Source organism: Cervus canadensis, chromosome 1, assembly GCF_019320065.1.
Source record: "Cervus canadensis isolate Bull #8, Minnesota chromosome 1, ASM1932006v1, whole genome shotgun sequence".
Taxonomy (NCBI): Eukaryota; Metazoa; Chordata; class Mammalia; order Artiodactyla; family Cervidae; genus Cervus; species Cervus canadensis.
The window spans coordinates 27,894,246-27,921,498 of record NC_057386.1 but is presented as its reverse complement, the minus strand read 5'-3'; positions in this window follow the sequence as shown (position 1 = coordinate 27,921,498).

The window sequence follows — 27,253 nt, the reverse complement described above, 5'->3', positions numbered from 1 at the left end:
GGCCAGAATACTGGAGTGGGTAGCCTTTCCCTTCTCCAGGGGATCTTCCCAACCCAGGGGTCAAACCCAGGTCTCCCCCATTGCAGGCAGATTCTTTACCAGCTGAGCCACAAGGGAAGCCCAAGAATGCTGGGGTGGGTAGCCTATCCCTTCTCCAGGGATCTTCCCAACCCAGGAATCAAACTGAGTCTCCTGCATTGCAGGCAGATTCTTCACCAACTGAGCTATCAGGGAAGCCCTGAAAGCTTTTTCAGAGAAAAAGAAGTACAAATGGTCAGTCCACTGACCATTTAGGTTGTTAAATCTAAGGATGTTAAATCTCACTCATAATTAAAGTCAAACCAAAATAAAGGCAACTATTTAATGAATAATAGTAAAAAATGTAGTGAAAAATAAAATGAAGGCATTTCATTTCAAATGAACTAGCAAATGTATAAAAACATTTCTAAATCTTTGGCTTCTCCTTATGTTTCTTTTTATCATCCCAGTAACATGGTGGGATGTTTCCATTATTTGCTATACTAACTGAACAATTTTTTTAAAAGTTATACTTACCACATGACCCAACCAGTCTGTGTCTAAGTACCCCAAAGTGATGAAAGCATATGTTCATACAAAACCATATACCTAAATATGTATAACAGCTTTATTTCTAAGAGCCAAAATTCAAAAACAACATAAGTACCCATCAACAGGTTGGTGAATAAATTAAACATGATCTATCCATCTGATACAATGCTACTTAGCAATAAAAAGGAGTGAATAATTGCTATATGTAGTGATATGGATGAACTCTAAGATAATTGTCAGGCAAAAAAAGACTACAGATTGTACTGTAAGATTCCCTTTGTATAAAATTCCAGATAATGCAAAAAAATCCACAGTGATAAAAAGTAGATTCATAGTTCCCTGGGGACAGGTAGGGGCAGGGAGAAATGAGAGGGAGAGGCAAAGAAATTTTAGTGGTTGGTGAATATGTTCATTACCTTGATGGTGGTGATTGTTTCATGAATACACTATACATACACAAACACACACACACACACACACACACACACACACACACAGTGGCTCTATCGGTAAAGAGCCTGCCTGCAATGCAGGAGACGTAGGTTCAATCCCTGGGTAAGGAAGATCCCTTGGAGAAGAAAATGGCAACCCACTCCAGTATTCTTCCCAGGAGAATCCCATGGACAGAGTAGCCTGGCAGGCTACAGACCACGGGGTCACAAAGAGTTGGAATTGACTGAGTGACTAACACACACATACACACACACACACATATATATATGTATGTGAAAAAACTTAAAATTGTTTATATCACACTTAGAACTATAATTCGAAAAGATACATTCATCCCTGTGTTTGTAGCAGCACTATTCACAAGAGCCAAGACATGGAAACAATTTCAATGTCTATCAACAGAGGCATGGATAAAGAAAATGTGGTTCATATCTAAAATGGAATACTACTCAACCATAAAAAGAATAAAATAATGGCATTTGCAGCAACATGGATACAACTAGAGATTATCATACCAAGCAAAGTAAGTCACTAGATGAACCACAAGCTGGAATCAAGATTGCCAGGAGAAACATCAATAACCTCAGATATGCAGATGACATCACCCTTATGGCAGAAAGCAAAGAGGTACTGAAGAATCTCTTGATAAAAGTGAAAGAGGAGAGTGAAAAAGCTGGCTTAAAACTCAACATTCAAAAAACTAAGATCATGGCATTCAGTCCCATCACTTCATGGCAAATAGAAGGGGAAACAATGGAAACAGTGATAGACTTTATTTTCTTGGGCTCCAAAACCACTGCAGATGGTGACTGCAACCATGAAATTAAAAAACACTTGCTTCTTGGAAGAAAAGTTATGACCAACCTAAACAGCATATTAAAAAGCAGAGACATTACCTTGCCAACAAAGGTCTATCTAGTCAAAGCTATGGTTTTTCCAGTAGTCATGTATGAATGTGAGAGTTGGACTATAAAGAAAGCTGAGTGCTGAAGAATTGATGCTTTTGAATTGTGGTATTGGAGAAGACTCTTGAGAGTCCCTTGGATGGCAAGGAGATCCAACCAGTCAATCCTAAAGGAATCAATCCTCAATATTCACTGGAAGGACCGATGCTGAAGCTAAAGCTCCAATACGTTGTCCACCTGTTGTGAAGAACTGACTCATTGGAAAAGACCCTGATGCTGGGAAAGATTGAAGGCAGGAGGAAAAGGAGACGACAGAGGATGAGATGGTTGGATAGCATCACCGACTTGATGGACATGAGTTTGAGCAACTCTGGGAGTTGGTGATGGACAGGGAGGCCTGGCGTGCTGCAGTCCATGGTGCAACGAGTCGGACATCACTGAGCGACTGAACTGAACTGAAAGTAAGTCAGAATGAGAAAAACAAATACCATATTATGGCACAAATGAGCTTATCTGTGGACAGAAACAGACTCATAGACAGAGAGAACAGACTTGTGGTTGCCAAAGGAGAGAGAAGTTCGAGAGAGAAAGACTGAGACTATGAGATTAGCAGATATAAATTACTATATATAGGATGGATAAACAGCAAGGTCCTACTGTATAGCACAGGGAACTGTATTCAATGTCCTGTGATAAACCATGTTGGAAAAGAATATGAGAAAAAGAATGTCTACATGTGTATAACTGAGTCACTTTGCTATACAGCAGAAATTGGCACTACACTGTAAATTAACTGTAAAATCAAACATTGTACAATTAAAAAGTTTAAATTTGTTTATATTAATCATACCTCCATTAAATAAAGTTTAGCTCTTAAATGACATGGTAACTCGCCTTGACGTTCTGTCTGGTATACTGACCTACTTCATGCTCCTCTGTGATTTCTAGTTTCTCCTCCTCTCATTCTTGGGGCTTCCTTTTTTTTTTTTGCAGTTATTTGCACTTCTTCTTTATTTGTTGTTTGAATATTTAAATATTCACTGCATGGATTTTCTTTGTGTCCCTATATTTTCCCATCAGCTTCTGTCTCTTAGGAATTTGAACCAAGAAAAAAAAAAAATCTGGAAATAACAGTAAGATCATCACAATACTGGAAAGGTGAAGAGAGTGGACAGGACTCTCAGCCATCCTGGAGAAAGAGACTCAAGTTCAGAGCAATTCGATCATCCAGGTGAGATCCTGGTGAAGTGCCGTTTCTGCAACACAGCCGGCCACCCACACTCTTACTTAAATGCTGGCAATAAAGGAAAATACTTTCCCCTTTGTCCTTATACTTTGGTCTCAGCCCAGAGGTCAAAGAATCATTGAAACCTCCAGCTTAGATCTGATGATCCCCAGGGGAAGAAGGGTTGATGGTCTCATGAAGGAATCTGAGAAGTTCACTGGGTCAAGTTCAGTGGGGGAGGTGGAAATGCACCCATGCTCTGGGCTCTCCCTGTTCCCAGTTCTCTGGCTGGATGAGTAAGTCCAGTCTGGTGTGCTCTGCATGATGTGCACTTTAGACTCCTAGAGTCAGTGTGGCCTTCTGACCAAAGGTACACCCACTCTTTCAGCTTCCCCAGATAGTGCTGCCCTGGGACGGGGGCGTAGCTGCCATGTCCCTGCGTGTTTCACTCTGTCTCAGAGGGAGACAAGCTTGCATCAGAATTCAAGCACCAAAACCAGTTTGCAGAGGCCCGACTACAACCTCCACCACTCTGCCCACCCCCACCTCCTCCAAAAGCCCAGTCTTGACACCTTCAGCTCACACATTCCTGCCTTTATGGGGCAGGCACATGGAATCTTAAGCAGTGATAATTTTACAATACAAATGGACTCCCCATGAAAAGAGATTTAGTCATTCAGTCACTACGTCATGTCCAACTCAATGCAACCTCGTGGACTGCAGCACACCAGGCTCCTCTGTCCTCCACTATCTCCTGGAGTTTGCTCAGATTCATGTCCGTTGAGTCGGTGATACTATCTAACCATCTCATCTCTTGCCACCCGTTTCTTCTTTTGCCTCCAATCTTTCCCTGGCGTGGCAAAAAACACAGGTTGATCACATCACCATCCATTCCCCTCCTTGGTAGAGGACCCCTAACTAGTAGCTGGGGACAGTGATGATTGGAAAAGAAAAACAACCAAATGTCCAGCCACTCTCACAGAGGTACCGCCAGGAGACAGGAGCAGGAATGCCATGTGAGACTTCCTGAGAGGAAATCTGCCTAAAAGAGCTGCCTGAGGTGGGTAGGGCTTGTCTTTCTACCGGGAGGGCAGCCCCAGAGGACCTGAGGATGAGGAAGCCGCAGGTTGATGATGGCGGAGCGAGAAACAAGAGCCTGGGTTCCTGATGTCCAAGAGCCTTCACACCAGCTCTAAATTACCCACTTCTGGACATGTTTTATGTGCAGGAGAAATACACTTCTAACCAGTGTAGGCCACTGGTATTTTGAGGGTTTCTGTTCTCAGCATTGGATTTTGAGCTACCGATGTAGCTTGTCTTCTGTGTGCCTAGAGCCAGTTGGCGACTTACTGAATTCTACTGGGATGATCACCCTGAAGTAACATTTCTCCACTAGACTCTGACTTTGATAAGAGTTCGTCTCCAGATGCCTGTGTGTGTGTGTGTGTGTTAGTCACTTAGTCATGTCCCACACTTTGCAACGCTATGGACTGTAGCCCGCTAGGCTCCTCTGTGCATGGGATTCTCTAGGCAAGAGTACTGGAGTGGGTTACTATGCCTTCCTCCAGGGGATCCTCCTGATCTAGGGATCGAACCCATGTCTCTTATGTCTCTTGCGTTGCAGGCAGATTCTTTACCCACTGAGCCAACTGGGAAGCCCCTCTGGGTGCTTGGTACCTCCTTATGGAGCACAAGGCAGGTACCTGGGGAATCTTTTTAAATATGTGAAGGAATGAATGTCCAAGATAAGATTCAAAAGCCACCTAAAGCTGGAAAGCTCTGTAATCTTCACCCCTGGGTAACTCCAACTCCTCTATGGATGACTCCCGCTGTCTGGCCCTAGGGCTTTCCTCCCTGGCAAACTCCACTCCCTGCAGACCAGAATATGGATGTAAAAAAGCTATTGTCGGCTCCCCTCCTCCTCCCCCAGCATCCTCCCCCTCACTCAAGGATGACAAAACCAAGGCTTTGTTTAGGCAAAGTACAGTGTTACATTTCTGACCTCTCAGACCCCAAAACTTCAGGAATGGAGAAAAAAACAATTTTACCAATAGTCACTGTATATCCAAGCCAACATTTATTTAAAATATTCAAACACTGTTTTAGTATATTTTTCTCTGTCTCAGATTTCTACCCAGTTATTGAACTCCACCCACCTACTCTTCTATCAGTGGCACATTCAACATTTCTGTCTCTTTTTTTATTACTCCCCTTTTTTTCTGTAAGTGAGTTAAGAAAATATTTTGGGGATTTCTCTGGTGATCCAGTGGCTGGCTCCACACTCCCAATGCAGGGAGCCCGGGTCCAATCCCTGGTTGGGGAACTAGATCCCACATGCCTCAACTAAATATCCCACATGCTGCAAGGAAGATGGAAGATCCTGTGTGCTGCAACTAAGACCTGGCACAGTCAGAATAAATAAATAAAGTAAAATATTTTTAAAAATATTGATTGGGCATCCATAAATACTGAACATTGTGCAAGGTTCTGGGGAGAGGAAGACAGATGTGACTGCAAGTTGGGTTTCTCCATCAGGTGTGGACAACAAGCCACAACTTGGCAATCTCTGTGATGAGGTGCCAAACACAGCAGTAAGCCTTGAGGAATGACCACCTCAGTTTTCCCAAGACAGTTGGGAGAAGCTGGACACCATGGTGGTTGGGAGATCCTTGAAGGATAAGCAGGAGGTCAGCAGAGGAACAGAGCGGGCAAGTATTTTGTGCGAATGTGAGTTGAGTGAGAAATATTCTAGACAGGATGGACACTCGTGAGGAATGAGGCAGATGGTGGTATGGCAGGAGGTCACCTCCTCCACAAGCCATCTCCCCATTTCCTGAATTCCTAGAGTACTTTACCTGGCCCTCCCTCCCAGCACACAGCTCTTCCTACCCTCTTAGAGCCATTTGTGTTCTTTTATTATACCCCTGATGAACTTTGGTCACCCATAGGGCAGTATTCCATGTTGAACTCACTGGAATTTCTCCTGTCCACACCAGCAGTGGATACAGCTGGGGCAATGTTCATCACAATAATTTATGGTCCCCTGACTCTTGGCCAGCCTCCTAACTTTGACCCAGGGTCTATGAGCAGTTTCTATGATGATGGTGATGATGTTGTTTTAGGTGTATATCACTGTAATTCAACATTCGTGTACAATAAAGTGGTCACCTCCAGTCTGCTCACCACCCACCACTATACTGTTGACCTCTTCACCCATTTCTCCTGCCCCCAACACCCTTCCCCTCTGACTTTGTTTTTGTTTTGTCAGTTTGTCTTGGTTTTTTTTATCCCACATATGGATGAAATCATACAATATTTGTTTTTCTCCATATGACTTATATTCACTTAAACTTTCAAGGTCCATCTGTGTTGTCGCAAATAGCAGGATTTCATTCTCTTCGTGGCTGACTAATATTCCAGTGTGTGTGTGTGTGTGTGTGTGTGTGTGTCCCACGTCTTCTTAATTCACTTATCCATCAATAAGTACTCAGGTTGTTTCGATACCTTGGTTATTATAAATAATGCTGCAGTGAATACAGGGCTATAGCTGTCTTTTTGAATTAGTGTTTTCCTGTTGTTCAGATAAACACCCATGAGTGCAATAGCTGAATCCATATGGGTTCTTTCTTTTTCTGATAGTTCATTATTAGTGTATAGAAATACCATGGATTTCTGTGTATTTATTTTATATCCTACCACTTCACTGAATTTATGTATTAGTTCTAACACCTTTTTTGGTAGTCTTTAGGGTTTTTTATATAGTATCATGTCACCTGCAAATAGTGACAGTTTTCTTTCTTTCTTTCTACTTTTGACAACTTTTCTTTCTTTTTTTTTTTTTTTTTTTTGCCTAATTGCTGTGGCTAAGATTTGTGTTGAATTAAAGTAGTGACACTGGGAGTCCTTGTCTTATTCCTGGTGTTAGAGGAAAAGCTTTCAGCTTTTCACCATTGACTATAACATTAGCTGTGGGTCTGTCATATACAGTCCTCATTATGCTGAAGTATGTTCTCTCTATACCCACACTGTTCAGAATTTTTATTATAAATTGATGTCGAATTTTGTCAAATGCTTTTTCTGCTTCTATCGAGACAATCGTGTCATTTTTATCCTTCCTTTTGTGAACCACATTGACTGATTGCATATACTGAACTCTCCTTTCATCTCTGGAATAAATCCCACTTGATCATGTTACATGATCATTTTAATGTATTGTTGCATTCTGTTTGCTAGTATTTTGTTGACAGTTTTTGCATTTATGTTCATCAAGGATATTAGCCTGAGATTTTCTTTTTTGTAGTGTCTGGCTTTGGTATCAGGGTGACACTAGCTTCATAAAATGTTTGGAAGTTTTCCCTCCTCTTCTACTTTTTGAAAGTGTTTGAGCAGGAAAGGTATTAAATCTTCTTTGAATGTTGATAGAATTTGCCAGTGAAACTCTGTGCCGGGCTGTTGCTTGTTGGGAGTCTTGTTTTGTTTTTTTATTACTGTGTCAATCTCCTTACTAGTAATCAGTCTATTTTCTATTTCTTCATGATTCAGTCTTAGAAAATTGTATGTTTCTAGGAATTTATCCATTTCTTCTAGGTTGTTTGATTTGTTGGCTTATAATTGTTCACAGTAGTCTCTTACAATTTCTGTGGTATCAGCTATAACATTTCCTCTTTCACTTCTGCTTCATTTGAGTCCTCTTTCTTTTCTTGGTTAGTCTAGTTAAAAGCTTATTGATTTTGCTTATCTTTTCAAAGAACCAGCTCTTAATTTCTTTGATCTTTTCTTTTCCTTTTTTTTTTTTTTGGTTTCTGTTTCATTTATTTCCACTCAGAACTTTTTTATTTTCTTCCTTCCATCAGCATTTTTAGTACCACATTTTTTGTTTGTTTTTGCTTTCAGATCCTCACTTTTCCTTGAACCCAGAAGTGTGTTTAAATACTGTTGTGTTCTCGGGGTGGCTTTGAGTGATACCCACACAGACTCACCCTCCCTTGAAATGACTAGAGAGAGCCTTATCACACTTGGCTGCTCCCGCCGGGGGAGGGGCATCTCCCAGCATGCCCTTCACCCTCTTGTGAACATGCAGACTCCAGGGTCCACCCCATCCCCCTCCCACAGACTCTTCTGGATTCCATCTCAGGCTCCTAAGCTATTACATAATCATAGTCATTTATGTAAACAATACCCAGACCCCCTAATTCTGTGAAAAAACACTGTGTTACGAACATTCGGTGGGTGGATGAGTATTGCCTCCAGTTTACTGACTCTCTGAATCATTTAGTCCAGCTTAAGTGCAGAACTATTTTTGAAATGCAGATGGATAACCATAGACTCTCAGTTGAATGTAAATCTAGTGACAGTGGAAGCAGCTGGTTGTAGATTTTGTTGTTGTTGTTCAGTTGTGTCCTACTCTTTGTGACCCCATGGACTGCAGCACTCCAGGTTTCTTTCCCTGTCCTTCACTATCTCCCAGAGTTTGCTCAGATTCATGTCCATTGAGTCTGTGATACTATCTAACCGTCTCGTCCTCTGTCACCCTCTTCTCTAGTTGTAGATAAATAGACATTTTGTCACCTGAGGGAACGAAGGGGGCCCTGGGGATGTGAATGCAGGGAAGTCTTTTCTGTCTTTAAACAAAAATGATGTCCAGAGCCTCTCGTGTCTCATGAATGATGTGGGATGTTCTCTGTACATCATTCCTTAGCCTCACAACAACTTAAGCGTAAGATCCCCATTTTACAGAAGGAAAAACTGAGGCTCAGAGAAAAGAACTGATTTGCTCTAGGGCCCATCAATAGATTTTTAGACTGAAACTCAGATCCATCTGGCCACAGCCAGTGGGGTTTCTGCTACTGCACGCCTTTTTAGATATTTGACCAACTCTCCTGTAGAACAGGGAAGAAACTCCTGGAATGTGCTTAAATCGGCAGAGCAGGGGTCTGTGGGCAATAGTACAGAGAGGCCAGCCAGGCTCGTGGGCACAGGGGTGGCCCAGGAGGGTAATGGTTGAGCTTCCTAAGTGATGAATTTCCATCAGGGTGGGCTGGAGCAGAGGTCTCGAGACCAGATGTCAGAAAGCTGCAAAGAAGGTTACCTCCGCTTGGAGGTTGAAACTTGATTTCTAAAGCTCTACCAAGTTCAAGACTGCAGCTAGAATGAGAGTTCTCCATCAGGGCAGAGAGAGTCGGCTGCTCATAAAGAATACGGGCATGAGATGAGGCTTAAAATGCATGAAGAAGGTTGCACAGCGATGTGAATGCGCTTAATGCTGCTGAATTGTACATTCAAAATGGTTAAAATGGTAAATTTTACATTGTGTGTATTTTACACAATATGAAAGTAAATAAAAGGGGGGAAAAGTGACAGATCCACAACTAGACCGAAAACAGGTTCAAACACAGAAGGTTCCAATGTTACTGTAGATGTCATGGGCCCCCCACTAGACTGGCCATATCTTGGAATTTTAATAAAGAGGGATGACCAAAAAATTAGTCAATAGCATTCTTTTTAAAAACTTTTCATTTTGTATTGAAGTGTAGGAGAAATATCAATAAACTCAGATATGCAGATGACACCATCATTATGGCAGAAAGTGAAGAAGAATTAAAGAGCCTCTTGATAAAAGTGAAAGAAGAGAGTGAAAAAGTTGGCTTAAAGCTCAACATTCAGAAAACTAAGATCATGGCATCTGGCCCCATCACTTCATAGCAAATAGATGGGGAAGCAGAGGCAGACTTTATTTTGGGGGACTCCAAAATCACTGCAGATGGTGACTGCAGCTATGAAATTAAAAGATGCTTATTCCTTGGAAGAAAAGCTATAGCCAACCTAGACAGCATATTAAAAAGCAGAGACCAAAAACACACACACAAAAAAATAATAATAATAACAAGCAGAGACATTACTTTGCCAATAAAGGTCCATCTATTCAAGGTTATGGTTTTTGCAGTAGTCATGTATGGATGTGAGAGTTGGACTATAAAGAAATCTAAGTGCCAAAGAATTGACGCTTTTGAACTGTGGTGTTGGAGACTTTTGAGAGTCCCTTGGATGGTAAGGAGATCCAACGAGTCCATCCTAAAGGAAATCAGTCTTGAATATTCATTGGAAGGACTGATGTTGAAGCTGAAACTCCAATACTTTGGGCACCTGATGGGAAGAACTGACTCATTGGAAAAGACCCTGATGCTGGAAAAGATTGAAGGCAGGAGGAGAAGCGGATGAGAGGATGAGATGGTTGGATGGCATCACCGACTCAATGGACTTGAGTTTGAGTAAACTCTGGGAGTTGGTGATGGACAGGGAGGCTTGGCGTGCTGCAGTCCATGGGGTCGCAAAGAGTCATACACGACTGAGCGACTGAACTGAACTGAACTGAACTGAACTGAATAGCCAATTAACAACATTGTGATAGATTCAGGTGAACAGCAAAGGGACCCTGCCATAACATGTATCCATTCTCCCCCAAACTCCCCTCCCATCCAGGCTGCCACATAACACTGAGCAGAGTTCCCTGTGCTATACACTATGTCCTTGTTGGTTATCCACTTTAAATACAGCAGTGCATACATGTCCATCCCAAACTCCCTAATTATCCCTTCCCCCATCCTTTCCCCTGGCAACCACAAATTCATTCGCTAAGTCAGTGAGTCTGTCTCTGTTGTTGTAAGTTCATTTGTGTCATTTCCTTTTAGATTCCACATATAAAGAATGTCACATGATATTTCTCCTTCTCTGCCTGACTTACTCCATTCGATATGACAACCTCTAGGCCCATCCCTGTTGCTGTGATTGGCATTTTGTCATCCTTTTTAATGGCTGAGTGATATTAATATTCCATTGCATATAGGTACCACATCTTCTTTATCCATTTCTCTGTCAATGGGCATTTAGGTTGCTTTCATGTCTTGGGTACTTGGAGCAGTGCTGCCCACCCACTGTGCTCGTGGAACATGCCGTGTGAGGTCCGGCCACTCCAAGTCCTGTTTCCCTTGCAGGTCAGAGGTTGAACCATTAGCAGCGTCAGAAGGGTCACTGAGGTTTAACTGTAATGATCAAAAATACCAACTGGCTTTACTGAGCGCTTACTACCTGCAAGGTATATCATGCTCCCCCTTACGGGGTCAGCGGTAGAGAGAAGAGAGGTGGGCCCAGAAGGAAGGACGGTGGGAAAGGATGGGGCCCAGAGGACCTCGTGGAAGCTTCAGGCCTCATGACAGCAAGTGGGACTTCACTGCCTTCCTGGATGTTCCCCTGTGTGGACAGTACATCCAGTGCTCTGGGGGTGGACAAAGGTTGCTAATGGATTGAAAAATCTCTTAAGAGAATTTTTTTTCTATCTAAAGTCAAATTCATTTATTTTTTTGGCTGGGATTCCTTCAAATAATTCAAAGAGCTGGGGTTTTGCTTTCATAAATATAGGGTTCTTCCCTGCCAAAAAAATCTTTGCATTTATGAAGCTCGACAGTGTCTTAGGAGAGCTGATGAGCAGGGTCACAGGAATAGACAAGCCTTTGCCTTCCGGGTTTGTGGCTTTTTTTCTCACTCCCATCCCACCCCTGTCCTCACCCGCACCCTCCTACCCCTTAGTTACTGTCAAAGGCATTTTCCTGGGTTCCCTGCTTCCCCAGGCCCTAGCCTAGAACTTCAGCTTCAGAAAAGTCTTTCTGAAATCCCTTGTCCATCATTCCATGTCTTGCTTGCAAAGCCAGCAAGGATCTCTCTCACTGAATCGGAGTCCCCAGTCTGACAGTATCACTGCCCTGGGAGCCCACTTCAACTTCCCATTCCTGTCTGCCCCGTACCATCCCTCTTTGGCTCCAGCCAAGACCATCTCCTCCACAGCTGGCCTTCCCTGGCCTTTGAGCTAAATACCTCCATCAATTCAGAGCCACCAGCTTCTGTAGGATCCAGCTCAATGCCTGCAGGAAGAGTTCCAAAACATCCATTTGCATTTTGGGTAATTGTGTTTAGTGTCCTCCTGTCCAGACACCTTCAGCTGATGCATTTCCAGAGGGAAAAACATCTGGTTTTGTATCAGCCTGTGGGCCAGGCGGTCACCTGCTGAGCAGAGCAAAGGAGGAAAGGGGAGGTGGGGAAGGAATATCTCACTCCTTCTTAAACAACTTTCCCAGGAATGATGTACATTGATGTCCACTTCTAAAGGCACATGGGGGCTGCCATTCTTGAGGCTTTGGGGAGTTCTGGGCTGGAAACAGGGCTTCATCTTTCTCACCCAGGGTTAGCAGTGAGCCTCCCACATGTGCTAAATCACTCGCTGTGTGTCCCTATCTTCTATCTTCCAAAATGTCACTGCAGTTGCTCCTCTCATCTTCTTTACCCTGACAGATGTGAGCCTTTTCTTCCCAGCCCCCCCTCAGTGATGTTCATGGAGTTTTATGAACATGGGTCCCACCTGCCATCTTGCACCAGAAGTCCCAAAGGGCTGTACTTTGCTGAGGGGTGTAGAGAGCTGTGTGTGACCCCAGACGAGGGGTCGAGCAGTCCTTACGGACGGTGAGTGAGGTTTAGAGAAACAAAGGGGGCAGATGCAGGCCAAGCTGAGGGCGCAACTCAAACCACTGCCCGCATGGCCCTGGGCTCACATGGGCTTGGAGGTCACCTAACAGTTTGGACTAACCTTGAAGAACCGTGGAGAGCCCCGGGAAACTCCCAGGCAGGGGAAGGATTCACATTCTGGAAAGATGATCAAGAGGGCAAGAGGAATCCCAGGGGAAGGGTCTCAGGCCGGCAGGGGACCCAGCCCCCGCAGGCCCCCAAGGAGAGGCTGGAGGCTTGTGTGTGGTCCTGCAGGGCCTATGAGGCCTGCAGAGGGTGAACTCATTGGGATCAGGGGATGCATTCGCTCCAGATAAAGCAATTCAGGAGTCTGGGCGGTGGTCCCGTTTCCAACCGGGCATCTGTGTGGTGACATTTACCAAGACAGGGAGCCCTGGGGACAGTTCAGCCAGGTGTGCTGTATCTTTCTTACTTAAAAAAAAAAAAAAAAAGCATATATGTGGAATCTAGAAAAATGGTACAGATGTACCTATTTACAGGGCAGGAATAGAGATGCAGACGTAGAAAATGGACATGTGGGCAATGGGAGAAGGGTGGGATGAATTGGGACAGTAGCATGGACATATATACACTACTATGTGTAAAACAGATAGGGAGATCAGCTTGGTGCTGTGATGACCTAGAGGGGTGGGATGTAGGAATGGGAGGGAGGTCTAAGAGGGAGGGGGTATATGTATACATATGGCTGATTCACTTCATTGTACAGCAGAGACTAACACAACATTGTAAAACAACTTTACCCCTCGCCAAAAAAAAAACAGATGAAGGGCTAGATTTGGCCCATAGGCCTCAGTTTGACAACTACTTGTTTTGAGCCTTAATTCAGATAATCCCAATAAAAGTTCTATAATAGTTACCCACATTTAATAAACATTCAATAAATATTAGCTGTTATTATACAAAACAAACAAAAAAAAAGCATCAGTCAGGACCCTAGATGAACCTCCCCAGATACTCCACTCAACAGAACTGAGGAAGGGGCTGGGTCTACCCTGAGTTCATCAGTACTTTATCAGCACTGCCCTCTGCCCTTCCACAGCCCAGCTCCACATCTTAACCTCTGATTGCGCTTTCTATACAATGAGGAGCCAAGAGACCCAGCCCCTTGGGCCGAAGTCCATAATGTCCCAAAGCCAAGCGGCAGCTACTCCTGGGGATGTCAGTTGTCACTCTCCCGTCTTCACTGCCCTGTGCTCACACACGAGGGCATCTGACCACACCCCCTCACTTCTGAGACCCACCTGCCGGCTGTCTGCTCTGCCTGAACCTCTCTCCCTAACCCCGGGACCTCCTGCAAAGCCCATAGGACCCCCAGGCCTTCTCAGACTCTCTTCTAACTGGAAGCAGAGTGCGTGACGGTGATGCTCTGATTGATGACACATGAAACATTCAGGTAAAAGCAAATGATGTCACTCATGCCCCTGCCATGTGCAGTGACCCTCAGGCTGTCGTGGTTCAAGGTCCAGACTTGCTCAAAATCTCGAGTGTCTCCTTACAAGTGCTGAGCAGGATTTAGCACCGGGAGGGACTCAGGGCTGAACCAGGGTAGGTGTCATCTATACCACTGCAGTCTAGAGTTGACCCCGATCCTGCTGCTGTGGGCTGAGTCGTGTCTCCAGATTCACGTCTGGACATCCTCCTCCTTCCATCTACACATGTGATGCATCTGGAGATGAAGACAAGAGGGAGTAGAGATAAAATGAGGTCACGGGGATGGACCTTCATCCAATCTGACCAGTGTTCTTCTGACAAGAGGAGAGCAGGACAAAGACGTGTACGGGGTGAGGCGGGGGCGAGGGGACACTGTGTGTATTACCAAGCCAAGGTCACTCTGCTTACTGCACGACAGGAGAGGAGGTGTTGAGGCAAGGAATAGCGACTTTATTCGGAAAGCCAGCAGACCGAGAAGATGGCAGACGGGAAAGTGGTCCACTCAGGGGCCACTCGTGTGGGTTCCAGAGAGAACTGACTGGGTTCAAACTCCCTCACCTACCCTCCCCGGGGGACAGTCCCACTGGGTGTGGTTGTCTGCAGGATGAAGGAAAACAAAGTGGCACAGACTAAGCCCACAGTAAAGGGTCATGATTGTGGGGGAATTCCAGGCCATAAAAGCTAAGAACACAGAGATGGGTGGGATTCCAGGGCTCGAAATTGGAGGAAAAGGCCTTTCCAGCAGAGGGGATCCTGGGTCAGGACACAGGGCTGGGCTGGATGGATCTCAGAGGTGTAGGGGAGGGGAGCCTGGGCTGGGGGAGGGGCCAGATCAAGGGAACACCCAACACCAGACCAGACTCTGCTCCGGAGAAGGAGAAACAGGTCAAGGTATGTAAGGCAAGGAAGCAACCAGCAGGGAAGGAAGTGATGACTGGAAGGTGGACTAGGGGTCGGCAGAGAGGACTGAGAAACACATACAGACAGACGTGGGCTTCTTCTGGCCCTTCTCTCTGCTCATCTCAAATATTTATTTCAATGTCTGCATGCATAAGCAAGAGCCCGGAGGCAGCCGCCCCCACCTCCAGCTCTTAAAAGACTGCTGGAGGAGTGTTTCTGGAAGAGGTGGTTAATGCCTCTGCTCCCAGCCCTGAAATGCATTTCTGAGAAACAGTCCGGGTGTTCACGGGCTGGCCGCCAGTGGGGTTTCTCAGATACATCCCCTCTCCCAGGTGGGACTCGGGGAGGGGAGGGGGTCAGGTTTCCAAAGAAAGAACTGTCCTCAGGGAATTCAGCGGGCTTTGGCTCATGAATAAATAAAAGCTCCCGAGATACCCCTGACATCCATTCACCAACACTGTGCTGTTTAACCTTTGATCTGAGAGGTGAGCGTGACCCCTAACCTCCTGCAGGAACCGAGCTGGGCTGGGCCAACCAGCACTGCTTCCCAGCTCACCCGCGTTATTTGGGTAGCAGAGAGTGTTAGTCCCTCATCACGTCTGACTCTTTTGCAAACCCATAGACTATAGCCTGCCAGGTTCCTCTGTCCGTGAGATTTCCCAGGCAACAATATCGGAGTGGGTAGCAGAGACGTGGAAAAGAATTCTAGGAGGCTCAGATGTTAGCTAATTCAACAACCCTATTTCACGAAAGAGGAAATGGAGGCCCAAAGAAAAGATTTGCTAGAAGTCTTTTGTTTTGTGAGGGCCCATAGGTGATACATGAGTTTGAGTAAATTCCGGGAGTTGGTGATGGACAGGGAGGCCTGGCGTGCTGCAGTCCATGGGGTCACAAAGAGTCGGACACGACTGAGCGACTGAACTAAACGATAGGTAATACTGGAACTCAGACATCATGATGTCATAACACCCAGCACCCACCGGGCACACGCTGCCCGACGGAAAGAAGATGTGAGCCCCAGTTGTGCTTTTTAACTTTCAAGCAGCCCCATTTAAAAAGTGAAATGGGCATCTAGATCAAAAAAGTGAATTACGATAAGGAAGCTGTGGTACATATACACCATGGAATATTACTCAGCTGTTAAAAAGAATTCATTTGAACCAGTCCTAATGAGATGGATGAAACTGGAGCCCCTTATACAGAGTGAAGTAAGCCAGAAAGATAAAGAACATTACAGCATACTAACACATATATATGGAATTTAGAAAGATGGTAACGATAACCCTATATGCAAAACAGAAAAAGAGACACAGAAATACAGAACAGACTTTTGAACTCTGTGGGAGAAGGTGAGGGTGGGATATTTCAAAAGAACAGCATGTATACTGTCTATGGTGAAACAGATCACCAGCCCAGGTGGGATGCATGAGACAAGTGCTCGGGCCTGGTGCACTGGGAAGACCCAGAGGAATCGGGTGGAGAGGGAGGTGGGAGGGGGGATCGGGATGGGGAATACGTGTAAATCTATGGCTGATTCATATCAATGTATGACAAAACCCACTGAAATGTTGTGAAGTAATTAGCCTCCAACTAATAAAACAAAAAAAAAAAAAGTGAATTACGCCAAGTTAAAAAAATTTTGAAGATATGAAACCAACCTAAACACAAGCTTTTTCTTTTCTATGATTGAAGTCTGTACTGAGTTGTTAAGACTGTATAATAAGATTATATCCAAATACATCAGCAGAGGCAAACTATTACATACTACATATAATATGGATAAACAATAAGGTCCTACTGTATAGCACAGGGTCCTATATTCAATATCCTACGATAAACCAAAATGGAAAAGAACACATATATGTATAACTGGATCAATTTGCTGTACAGAGGAAATTAACACAACATTGTAATCAACTGTACTTCAATTTACAGAATTATACCCCTAAAAAATAAAAATAAATATTTTAAAAAGTGAAATGGGGATTTCCCTGGTGGCCCAGTGGTTAAGATTCTGATCTTCCACTGAAGAAGGCACAGGTTCAATCCTCGGTCAGAGAATTAAGACCCCACAGGCCACATGGCCAAAAAATTTTTAAATAAAAATAAATAAAAACTGAAATGAATCATGATATATTTCATCTGGTCGATGCAAAATATACGGACTCCTCTACACACACCTCTCCTTCCACCAGCTCAAAACACGCTCTGCACCTGCCAGGACTTGTGGGGGATGCAGGCAGGGAGTGGGGGGCTAGGCTCTGAATAGCAGCCTCTCCAAGGAAACAGTAGACGTGGAAGCCCACTAAGCCACAAATTCTGCAGAAAATCTGCACTTCTCTCAGTAGCCTAGAGCAGAGCGAGAAATGTCCCCATAATGGAAGCGTGGGCCGTCTTGGACATTGTCCCCACCCATGGCACATAGAGGACTTTTTATCCAGCCACCCATCTCCAAGACTCTTTTTGCTGACACAGGAGGCCCGTGGGCTGCTGGCATTCCAGCCATCTCCAGAGGTGGCTGCATGGGGGCGGCACTGCCGAGTCCTGGGAGGAATGCTCAGGCTGGCCCTGATGCCGGAGGCCCACAGATCAGCCTAGAGGACTAGTGCAGAATCCCCAGTCCCTCCAGTCCAGGCCACTGGACCAGCTTCCAGAGCTCCACTCCCTTCCTACTGCCCAGAGTCCATTTCAGGTCCTTTAAAAGCTGCTGCTTCTGGCTCTGCTTGTCCAAAGCGGTCCATGTGCGTCTCAGGGCACGTGCTTCTTCCCTGACCATCTAGACAAGCTCTGATGTGGGAGCCACTGAACAGGGTTGGGGGGGGCGGCTGCCGATCAAGGACTGGTTCCCAACGTCACAGAACCCTGATATCGAGGCTGGTATATCCCCCACCCTCAGCCAGCCCAAGGCGTGGCCCACCTGAGTGCCGAGGGAGGTGGAATTAGCCAGTTCCTCGGACAATAGGTTTTCTCAGGGGTGAGCTGTAAGGTTTGATTTAGGTCTGAACTGACCAATACACATGGCCACTGAGCAACATGGCTCGTCCAAGCCGAGATGCTGTAAGTGCAAAACACTCACAAGCATCAAGAGCTTAGTGTGCAGAAATGGTATGAAAGACCAAATTGAAAACATTTATGTTGCTGTCATGCTGAAATGAGCATATTTTGCATCTATTAGATTAAGTACAATGTGCATGCATGCCTGCTAAGTCATTTCAGTCTTGTCCAACTCTGTGAGACCCCATGGACTGTAGCCCACCAGGCTCCTCTGTCCATGGGATTGTCCAGGCAAGAATACTGGAAAGTGTTGCCATGCCCTCCTCCAGGGGATCTTCCCAATCCAGGGATCAAACTCAGGTCTCAGCATTGCAGGCAGACTCTTTATTGTCTGAGCCACCAGGGAAGCACCATATGGGAAGCCCCCCCCCAAAAAAATGGTTAAGAGAGTAAACTTCATGTACATGTCTTTAACCACAGTGTTTAAAAAGTTAAAAATCAGGGCCTTTTAGCCTAAAGATCAATGTCTTTCTTTCACTAGTCACCCTATTCAGTGAGGCAGAACCAACAAGCTGTTGGGCATGTGAACAGGAACCAGGCAGCCAGCTTTGGGGTGATCAGCCTTCAAGAGAAGCAGAAGCAGGACGTGTGCTCAGCAATGGGCTGGGCATTGGGGCAGGTGGGGCCCAGCTCATGCCAGGCCTCACCTCAGGCATGTCCCATCCCCAGATGGATCTTGTGTGCCCCCTAAAGGTGGAACTCAACCTGTTATTACAGAGGTGGCTGCGATCAAAAATGTTCATAACTGTCGGGGGCAGGGAGCTGAACATCTAGGTGGAAATATGCATGCCTGGAGTTGGATGGGGCTGGGAAGGTGGGGGCTGAAACCTGAACTGGCAAATTAGATCTACTTTAACTTGGGGGAGGGGGGAGGTGGGATTGGCATTTGGGGATATAGTTCTTCACACCAGCTCATAAAGGTGCCAGGTTTGTCCTGTCCAAACTAAGGGAGGAGCTTGACCTTTTGAGCCCAATTGTGCAGCTGAAGCAGCCATGCGCTTCCTGGGACAGCACACATGTAATCCAACCTGCTGAGTCGGGCAGGTCAGGGCAGGGGGTTCCTGCACCCCAAGAAAGTGGCCACTCAGGGCTGACTTCAGTGTCAATGAGGAGGAGGAGAGAGCTGCCAGGCTGGGAATATCTTTCTTATCCGATCATGAACATGCACAGACAACAAGGGTCCATTTTTGGGAATGGGGGCATCCCAGAAGGTGGATATTTCTTCCCTCTGAAATTCACCTAGGCTGCCCGGGAGCCCCTGGACAGCCTGCAATGTTTATCCAGGGTGACAGATGTCTTAGTGTCGCTCCTTTTCAGCCCCTGGGGCGTTAAGACCGTCTGCCTCCATCACGGCCAACAGTCACACACAGTGCCAGGCAGCAGTTTCGGTGGTCTTGCACCTGACCTTGGCAAAGGCAGGTGGGCATATATGCATGATTCTGCTCCCTGAGCAAAAGATTCAACTGTTTATGAAAAGCAGTATTGTTTTCCCTCTTGGTTGTCTAAGTCATAGGAAATTCTTGTGTGGTGATGCAAAAATCCCAGAAAGTTTGGTTTTTAAACGTTCCCTCAAATGTGGGTGGTTCCTCAAGTTTGCCCAGATTTATTGACTACCCTGCATCCATAAATCAAGTCTGAAGCTTTCACCCCAACAGCCCTCCAGAGGCCCCTGGGATCCTCATTAGTGAGTTTTGGCAGCTGGCGGTTGCATGCAGGACTTTTAAACTTGAAGTTAGAATGACTCTACAAGCCTGAAATAACAGAGTCAGCAGAGAATATCGTTTGAGCTCAGTTAAGGACAACCCTCCCAAGATCCAAAATCCCTTTAATAAAGGCATCATAATTAGTCCCAAATAAGTTAGCTGTTTTCCTTGAAAAACTTGTCTTTGTTGTTCTACTCAATCCATCACCTGTGTATGGTACTGTGGGAAACCCACCCAACCCAATTCCTTCTCCTGCCCTCCCTGCCCCCACCTCCTCCCCACCCAGAAGATGACTCCACTAAGATGCCCCCTCAGTGTCCAAAGCAGCCAACAGTGCATTGACACGGAGAGATGGGGGCTGACAAGGAAGCCCTCGGTCAGTGCTACCTCTGTAAAAACATCAATGCTGCTGTGCTGTGTTCAGTCATGTCCAACTCTCTGCCACCCCATGGACTGTAGCCCAACCGGCTCCTCTGTTCTGCAGGAGGAGCAAACAGTTGGCATGAAAACCCAAATTCCTGGGACTTCCCTGGTGGTTCAGTGGTTAACACTCTGAGCTTCCAAAGCAAAGGGCACAGGTTCGATCCCTGGTTGGAGAAATAAGAGCCCATATTCTGCACAGTGTGGCCAAAACAAAACAAAATAAAATAGGCCTGGACTTCTCTGGTGGCCCAGTGGTTATCTGCCTGCCAATGCAGGGGACACGGGTTCAGGGAAGATCCTTCTCGCCACAGAGCCGCTCGGCCCTGGAGCCACAACTACTGAGCCTGCATGCTCTACAGCCCAAGCTTCACAATAAGAGAAGCCACCGCAGTGAAAAGCCCGCACACTGTAACTGGAGACCAGCTGCCACTCACAGCTAAAGAAAGCCCACGTGCAGCAATAAAGACCCATCAAGGCCAAAATAAAATAATTTCAAAAAAATAAAAATAGCCTATTTGTTCTCTCATAATAATTAAAAAAAGCAATATAAAGTTTAAAATAACAATTTTTTAAACCGAATTCCTGGTGTGGATATGGGGGTGGGGGTGGGGGTAAGTGTAGCTCCTGACAATAGCAATTTACATTTGGGAAAGGTTTTAAATCATGTGTTAGAGGATTGTAATTGTAGGGCTTCTTAGAACTGGTGGTTTGCCTACTGAGCTCCCAGCATGTGCTCAGCCTCCTCCAAGGAAGGGGATGAGCCCGACCAGCTCCAGAGCCCCTCCCTGCCTCCAAGCAGACCACCCAGCTTTCACCTGCTTGATTTCACCCCAACATCATTTCATGGGAAGAAAGGTCCCTATGATTACAAACAGTAGATAAAATAAATATTCTATATATAATACCAATATATTATTTATAATATACTATATTATATATAATGGTATATGATTAGTATAATATTATATGGAGTATGGGGGCCTCTCAGTTGGCGCTAGTCATAAAGAATCTGCCTGCCAGTGCAGGAGCCGCAGGAGACAGGGGTTTGATCCCTGGGTCGGAAAGATCCCCTGGTGGAAGAAATGGCAACCCACTCCAGTATTCTTGCCTGAAAAACCCCATGGACAGAGGAGCCTGGCGGGCTACTGTCCACTGGGCTGCAGAGAGTCAGACACGACTGAGCCACTGACCACCACCACATATATAACATAGGATAATACTGTAACCCTGCAGGACGAAATGGCAACCCGAAAAATTCCATGGCCAGAGGGGCCTGATGGGTTACAGTCCATGGGGTCACAAAGAGTCAGAGTCCGACATGACTGAGCAACTGAGCACACATATTATAAATAATATATATATGTATTATATAGTATTACACTGTAATATATTATGTATAGCATAATATACTAATTATATCTATATATTTGTAAATATGTATATATGCCACTGATTTAGCTGATTTTGACGTGCATATAAAATTACTCAAAATACAAATATCCAACAAAAAGTTTCTGTGGTAAAATACAGGGAACTACATTCAATATCCTGTGATAAACCATCATGGAAAAGAATATATGTGTGCATAACTGAGTCACTTCACTGTGCAGCAGAAGTTAACACAACATTGTCAATCAACTATACATCAATAAATGTTTTTTAATTTTTTTAAATATAAATATTCCTCTTGCCTATGATGCCTTCTCTGAATCACATGGATTCGACACGTGTGTCTACAATTCATTCTTAATGAGAAAGAGTGTCTTTAGGCCAACAGGAAACTAACTCTGGAGGAGATCTGCCCCTAGGGAAGACGCTCAGATGTCAAAAAACGAGAACTGTTTGGATGGAGATGATCTCTGGCAGGAATGCCCTTGGCGGGTCTTGTGTGTCCTGAATTAACGCTTCAAAGTCAAGCCAGCCAAGAAGACCCGCTCTTCCTCCCAAAAGAGGCTATGAGCACCGAGATGTTGTACAGCTGTGGCTGCCTTTGTGGAAGCCCCTCCTGGGAAAGGAAGGGCTGAGCTCGCCAGGCGGCTGCAGGGCCTGGCCTCAGAGGTGTCTTGTGCAAGAAGCAGGCCCTGGGCCATCGTCCTGACTTAAGGTCCTCACGGGTAGGCACGGGATGCAGGGAGCAGAGTGGCTCCAGGACAGACGTGGGCTCAGTCACTCGGTCTCATCTGACTCTTTGCGAGCCCATGGACAGAGGAACCTGGCGGGCTACTGTCCATAGGATTTCCCAGGCAGAATACCGGAGTGGGTTGCCATTTCCTCCTTCAGGGGATCTTCCCAACCCAGGGATCAAACCCGTGTCCCCTGATTTGGCAGTCAGATTCCTTTACCCCTGAGCCACCTGGGAAGCCTGTACTGGGCCCACTCTCGTTCTGTCCCCAGTCCTTAGTGGGGGCCTTCTCTCTGGGAAGCATCGAGCTCCACGCTGAGGGGACTGAGGTGGGGAGGAGGGTCCTTGTTGTGAGGTTGGGGGAGGGGCCCTACGTACCGGTGATGGAATGTCCCGTGTGAGATGTCTCTGCTCCAGGGCCCCAGGGAGAAGCAGGGCCTGACGGGAAACCCAGCGAGGCTCTCTGAGCTCCGGGCAACCTCACCAGCACTCTCATTACAGGACTGCCTTTACGGACTTGGGGTCTATAAATATCTCCAGTCCCAGAGAATGCACTTGCTCAGAGAGATAGAATTTCAGCCTTAGGAGCAACCCCCATCTCCATATACCCACACACTGGTCTGAGGCAGGAAGCCCCTCCAGGACACCCTCCACGGATTGACATTTTTGATTGCCCTCAGGACAGAGTGCTCACTCCCACCTGTCAGGGGCTGGACTAGCTGGCATCCACTCAGAGGCACCTACTCTGTAGAGCCAGCGTCCATTCTGGGGTGTGCAAGGCTAAGGAATGCTCCTCCCTGGGTGTCTGGCTTGCTCGGGTACGCCCAGGGCCCCAAGCTCGGGGATGCCAGGCCTTGGGTTACATCCCAAGTGGGGTGGCCAGCTGCCCACAGTCCTTCTGGAGGCTCCCAGCTCCTTCTTCAGGCATGGCATGTGCCTCTCAAGGCAGTCAGCCTGGCCAGAGGTTGGGGGCCCAGTACCTGATGCACCCCATCTGTACTCCTGCTCAGCCATGGGGCCTACGGTGACCTAAGCCTTCAGGGCTCCACCCAGCCTGGCAGCCAGCTCAGTTCAGGTCACAGTGCCCTGGGCTCCACTCGGATGTGCTGCCTTCCTGGCTTTCAAGAGTTCTTTTGTTTTTTAATGGGGATATAGTTGATTTACAATGTTGTGCTCATTTAAAGTGTACAACAAAGTGAATCAGTTATACATACACATATATCCACTCATTTTTAGATTCTTTTCCCACATAGGTCATTACAGTGTTGGATAGGGTTCCCTGTGATATACAGTAGGTTCTATTATTTATGTTTGCACATTCACTCAGTCAGGTCCAAGTCTGTGCCACGCTATGGCACCCTTCTCCTCCTGCCCCCAATCCCTCCCAGCATCAGAGGACCCACCAGGCTCCTCTGTCCATGGAATTCTCCAGGCGAGAATATTGGAGTGGGTTGTCATTTCCTTCTCCAGGGAGTGGTATGTATATGTCAAGCTCAATCTTAGCTTTGGAGAGTTTTTTTTTTAAAAGCAAGAGAGTGGCTTTTGTTTGGGTTTGTTGTTATTGTTGTTGTTTTTTCCATATATTTTATTTGGCTGCATCGGGTCTTCATTGCTATGCGGCATGTGGGATCTCAGTTCCCCTACAGGAGACTGAACCTGCATCCCCTGCATTGGAAGGCAGATTCTTAACCACTGGACCACCAGGGAAGCCCCTGGAGGGTTCTAACTTCCTGTCTTTTGTTTCTGCCACGGCTCAGGGGTCCCTTTTCACTATTTCAAGTGCATCAAGTTCCCTGTGAGCACAGGGGCTGTCTCTCTGGTAAACTCTCATCACCCACGTGGCTGCCACCTTCAGTCCCAAGTCCCCCACCTCAGAGTTTCTTCTAGCCCTGTCTGTCACCACCCCCTACTAACCTCACTCTTTCTCAGCATCTTCAGCACCTTCATGCTCCACCTGCCCAGCCAGGGTCTCATCGCATCCTGCCTCCTGCTACTTGCCACCAGTTTCTCTCTGACTCCTCCTCCCGGTGAGCTCCTAACAGAAGAATTTCATGTCATCTTCTTTTAATCCCCTTTGAAGCACATAATAGGCTTTAAAGAATGTTTGTTGAATGAAGACATGAATACAATTTGAGCCCTGCCCTTGAAGAACCTCATAATCTGGAGGCGGGAAGGGGAAATGATAACAAAGGACTGCGAAGCAACAGGAGAGGGGGCAGCAGGTTGTGATTACCCCAGGTGCTTGGCGAAAGTTTGGTTGCTTGATAAGATGTGCACACCATTTGTCTCTTTCTTCCCTTGAGTCATTGCATCCAAACCTCCAGTCAGTTTTACTCCTTACAACACACACTTGGGTTTATGCTAAGATAAGGAGACCTGTTATCATGAAAATCATGGTGATTGCACTTGGGCGATGATTCACAGTCTTCAGAACTTTCTGTGAACAGAGAATCTGCGTGGGGCAGTGATGGGCTGGGTGCTTCTGGAGCTTCTTCTGGATCAAATCCCCTTACTTTACGGAAAAGAACAGACTTTCCAAGTGGCTTTCCTGAGTTCCTGCAGGGACGTGGACTCCCGGGCACCATGTTTGCTTTCAAGGACCTGTTCAGAAAAACGTGAGGCAAGGCACTGTGACACCCACTTACCTGTCCCTGACATCACACCTGTCCCTGGAGGTTTCCCAAACCATTTGCCCCTGAGCATAGACCCCTCGAAGGTGTTCTCCTGCCCCTGAGGCTGAAGACCACAGGAGTAAAACTCTTTCCTGATTGAACTTTATCATCAGTATGATAAAGATGTTGCCACCGCTTAAGCCTTTTGGGCCAGTCCCCTCTTTCAATGTATTGATTTTCTCCAGGGGATCTTCCTGACCCAGAGTTCAAACCTAGATCTCCTGCATTACAGGCAGATTCTTTACCATCTGAGCCAGGAAAGAAGCCCATATTGATGTTCAGTTCAGTTCAGTTCTGTCGCTCAGTCGTGTCCGACTCTTTGCGACCCCATGAATCGCAGCACGCCAGGCCTCCCTGTCCATCACCAACTCCCAGAGTTTACTCAAACTCATGTCCATCGAGTCGGTGATGCCATCCAGCCATCTCATCCTCTGTCGTCCCCTTCTCCTCCTGCCCCCAATCCCTCCCAGCAACAGGGTCTTTTCCAATGAGTCAACTCTTCCCATGAGGTGGCCAAAGTATTGGAGTTTCAGCTTCAGCATCAGTCCTTCCAATGAACATCCAGGACTGATCTCCTTTAGGATGGACTGGTTAGATCCTGCAGTCCAAGGGACTCTCAAGAGTCTTCTCCAATACCACAGTTCAAAAGCATCAATTTTTCAGCGCTCAGCTTTCTTCACAGTCCAACTCTCACATCCATACATGACCACTGGAAAAACCATAGCCTTGACTTTAGTAGGGGTCAATTCTAGGATGATTTCTAGGTCATAGGAGTATAATCTTAGTAAGTAGTCATGGTGCTGAAGCAGGCTCTTTAAGGGAAAAAAAAAAAAAAACCTGATTTGTAGTATCTGCTGATTTCTGTGGTGTGAACATTCCCACCCTGGTCCATTTCAAGCTGCCAACATAATGTCGCCGAGTCGGCAAGGGGCCAGCTGTTCTTGGCATTGGAAGCATTCATATAGTTAGCTCTTATGAGCCCCTGTGAGTGGCTGTTCCAGCCACATTTGCTGAGATTTGTCTAGTGTCAGGGAATGTTTGACGGGAGGATTCCTACGTGCTGTCTCTCATGAGTCCTTTGTCCCTCTTCAAGTGGAACAGCACGCTGCTCCCAGGGACTGGGGTCATTGTGTGAGGCAGGCTTGGGTCTCCTTTAGTAAACATTCTCTTTAGGACAAAACTGCTCAGTCTCGTTCCCCTTTCTTGAGATATGGATTGTGTCATGACCTTGTGACTAACATTACCCCTTGTTCCCTTGGTAACAGTTGCTGTACGTTTGGTTTTCTGATCTTTATCATTCCCGAAAGAAGTTTCTTGTACCACAGCCTATATATACTCATAGGAAAATCATTAAAGCACCTTTGCTTCATCAGAGCTTAGGTCCCCGGGTCTTTTTTGTCTCTCTCTCTCTCTTTCTCTCTCTTTCTCTCTTTTTCTGGCTGACTCTCTGGAGCGTGGAGACCTGTCATGCTCTCTTTTCTGCCCGGGCTTCTAAGACCCCCTCGAGAGGGTGCCTGGTGCCTTCATGAGCGGTGCAAGTCCTGTGTCAAGGACTTTATTGGTCCTCTGCGTAAACCAAGGGATATCAGCCTCTTTCTCTCTTTCACTTTCTTATCGTCGACTCCGTACCACAAGGTTCTGGTCCATTAAAGGACCCCAACAGTCTAGGAGCTAGGCATTTCTTTAAGTTCACTGAATCCTAGCACTTAAACTGTGATTTATCTATAACAATAGGAACAATTAAGAGTACTTACCTCTCTGGTTTTGTAAAGTCTGAAGTCATACAAGGTGACTAAGCCCTGACTGGCTCATGGGAAGCTCTCAGTAAACAAATACAACCATAATTGTCATTACTCCATACATCATTTTATTTACTCTTTTCAGTAGCTGAGTGCAGCCGATGTCTGTCTGTCAGGCACGGGGAAGATGATGCCACAATTCCCCTTGTGACAGACCTCCTTGGGGATAAACTGTGGCAGTGTCAGTTGGGTTGGGCTAAGGGATGCCCAGAGAGCTGGTAAAATGTTATTTCTGAGTGTCAGTGGCGAGGGTGTCTCTGGAGGATATTAGCCTTTGAATCCATGGATGGAGTAAAGATCACCCCCACTTGTGCAGGTGGGCCTCATCCAACCTGCTGAGGGCCTGAATAGAATAAGAAGATAGAGAAAGACAAATTCTCTCTCTCTCTGCTGGAGCTGAAACACTCCTCTTTGCCTGCCCTC